The sequence below is a fragment of the Dipodomys spectabilis genome, unplaced genomic scaffold (genome assembly GCF_019054845.1).
Source record: "Dipodomys spectabilis isolate Male_0828 unplaced genomic scaffold, ASM1905484v1 ptg000638l, whole genome shotgun sequence".
NCBI classification, from domain to species: Eukaryota; Metazoa; Chordata; class Mammalia; order Rodentia; family Heteromyidae; genus Dipodomys; species Dipodomys spectabilis.
Window position 1 is genome coordinate 299793 of NW_024871315.1, and position 3166 is coordinate 302958.

The 3166-nt window shown below is 31.6% G+C and overlaps 1 pseudogene; it reads left to right on the top strand.

Moving 5' to 3' along the window:
* Positions 1-2442: 2442 nt before the first annotated feature.
* On the top strand, positions 2443-2542 carry LOC122101190 (annotated as a pseudogene).
* The last annotated feature ends 624 nt before the right edge of the window (positions 2543-3166 follow it).

Here is a 3166-nt window from a genome sequence, read left to right on the forward strand (position 1 = left end):
AAAGGTTTGTGATTATTTTATTTTACATGGGATAATATTTTCTACTACCTATAAGTTTTGGAAAAAGAAGAAAACCACGATTTACTACTATAGAGGAATATGGTAGAAACAGAAGACAGATTTTATGTTTGTCACATCTCTGATGAGTACCCATATTCATGACTTTAAGTCATATTTCTTACTATGTTAGATAGGGAAAACATAAAACAACATATGATAAGGCATCTATTTGTGACTTTTCAAAATGTACCTTATTAAGTGATGAAACTTGCTTTATTAGCTGGTTTTTGGGTTTGTATTATGGGAGGTTGTTCTATTTGACACATTTCTGGAAGGCACCTACTGAACAACACAAATGGTGGGTGGTACTATTTCTACACTTTAATGAATGGTTGAACCTGCTTGGCATTAGTGCTGGATAAATAAATCAACTCTACTGTAATTTTCACCCTAAACTTGAAAAATTTGTAATGTCACTATCGTCTACTTGTCAAATGTTATTTTGGTGAATGTGATTTTTAAAAGATTATTTCAAAAGGAATCTGTTTTCAGGAGATTAAATGTAGGTTGTCATTTGTTTGTGAATGATAACATTTTTATACAACAGAACCAAGTTTTACTGAAGTACCAGTATTTTGAAGCATTAACGATATTCTCAATTAATGTTTTTGTGAATTATATTTGACCTGAAGTCAAGTTTTCCTAGCCTTGGTAGACTAATTATGGATCTATCGTTCTAGGAACTAATTTTTTGGCCTACTTATGCTGGACAAAAATCTTTCAGTAATCATCACAAGAGGGGTATTAAAAATAATTTTGTGACATTTGTGATCTTGGTCACACATATGGGCTGGTCATTTGTTTGAAAGTTTGAATTACTGTACTTTCAGATTTTGTGATCTCATCTTTCATTTTAAGTTGCACTGCATTTCACAATTGCAAACTGCTAATTCCGGTGTCATAAGGAATTGAGATGGATTTCCAATTACTTTCTGTTGACATGTTTCATGAGTCTAGGTGAGAAATCTTGCCCTTGTTATCTGATGAAGCAGATAACTGGGACCTGGGATCCTAGGACCCATGGGTCCTGCAGAAGAGTAATACATTTTAGATATCATATCATAAAATTTGGGTATAATCAGTAGGAAGGCTTCCGAAATTGGAGAAAAATATTTTGGAATCAGTGAGTTAAAACAATAAACAGAGCAGCAGAGTAAAGTCCCTTATAGATTAGAGGAAAACAACAATTTGTTTTTACAATGTGAATTCAGAAGACCAAGAACACTTAGAAGGTATCAAAAGTTTATACCAAAGACATTGCATTGATACTTTTTATATTCAAATGTACATTCTAAACCTTATTATTTATATTCCAATCTATTTATTGTAATAAATATCTATTTATTTGTCAAATTACCAATTAATTCTAGTAAGTTTCACTGTGTGAAATAAAATATTAGCACGTATAAAGATAAAATATGTAACTATATATAATATAAGAAAAAGGCACATGTTTTTCAATGTACTGTTGTGGTTAGGGTATCAAAAGCAACTGTGTTTTAAAGTATTATTCCATTATTTCTACCTCAGTGTTGGTAGAGTTGGGCCTAAAGCTTTACCATTTGTAGATTTATAGACTAGAGGCAAGAGGAAACAATGTGATAAACATTACCAATTTAAGGCCTAATATCAAGGAGAAACATATAGACTTCTCTTGTAACTATGAAAATATTGGGTGAAAGAAAGGCAGTAGTGTAAATTCCTGCCTGGTTGGATGGTAGACTGGCCAGGACATTAGGTAATCATGCATGTCAAAACTTTTTTACCTTCTTGGTTTTAGCTACTTTTGAAATATTAGGTATAAGAAACAATTATATTTTGATAAAATACCTTCTAGTCTAAACGATTCTGTCTTAATTGTTCATCTCTCTATGGTCCTTTATAACTAAGATTAGTTTTGTTCCAGTAAGACAATCTATGCTGTCAGGGTAAGATATTCTGGTTGGTCTGTTGCTACATGGAAGAAGAGTAAAGGGTCAGGTAGACATTTGTGCCAGTAAGACCTCATTTAGGAATTTTAAGCTGCAGAAGTTTAGAAGGAGCTCTTAAGCAAGGCTTGCTTTGAATCCATTAGCTCCACAAAGCTAACTCAGTTGATAAATAAGTACTTGAAAAGCTATCACCTTTGGATCTAGCTATAAAGGCTTCAAAGTATGATCAAATTTAAAATGAAAAAGACTTAAAATAGTCATTGACAAAAAAATTGCAAATGTGAGCAATCGACCAAACAATATGTTTTTTCCAATATACACAGAATTTTAGAGAAGTAAGATCAATAGCATTTTTAGGAACAATAAGGTTTCCTGGTTACAAAAAGTCAACTAAGGATATATGCCTTTATAAAGATTGCATCATTAACTACTTAACTTTACAGGATACTACATGCTTCAGCAGCACATTTACCCAAATTACAACAATATAGAGATTATCATGGCACTTGCACAAGGATGATATGAAAATTTGTGAAGTATTCCATATTTTTCATTCTTCAGATGTAAGAAATGAAAAAGTTATTAAAAAATTGATTACAAAAATACAAGTCATTATGTCAAAAATGAACTTTACATCTTTGGTGCGGGGAGGAGGGTTGTGAGGAGGATTGAGTGGGGGGGGGCAGAGGGAGGATGGGAAGGGATGGGAAGGGAAAACAAAGGAGGAGGCTACAATGCTTGATAAGAAATTTACTCATTATCTTGCCCATGTAATTGTAACCCCTCTGTACAGTATTTTCACAATAAAAAACTAAAAAAATACAAATGTAACAACACATATAATTCATTGAACTGAAAGTTAGTTAGACATCAGTGTATTAAATCCTCACCTTAGAAAGGCCTTTATATAGCATAATCTTTACAAAACTTTTGAAAGTAGATAACATTGTCATTTTATCCCAAAGAAGTAAAATACTATAAGGACTTAGGTAAAAAAGGAATCTTAAACTTTTTCTATATGGAATGCTATCTGAAATAACACATTTATTAATGAACCTATATATTATAAAACAATGTAGAATTCAAAGTATTATATCTAGGAGAGAATGAAATAGATTATGGACATTATACAAACAAAATACAGATTATTTTAAAATATACTTTTTTCAGACAAG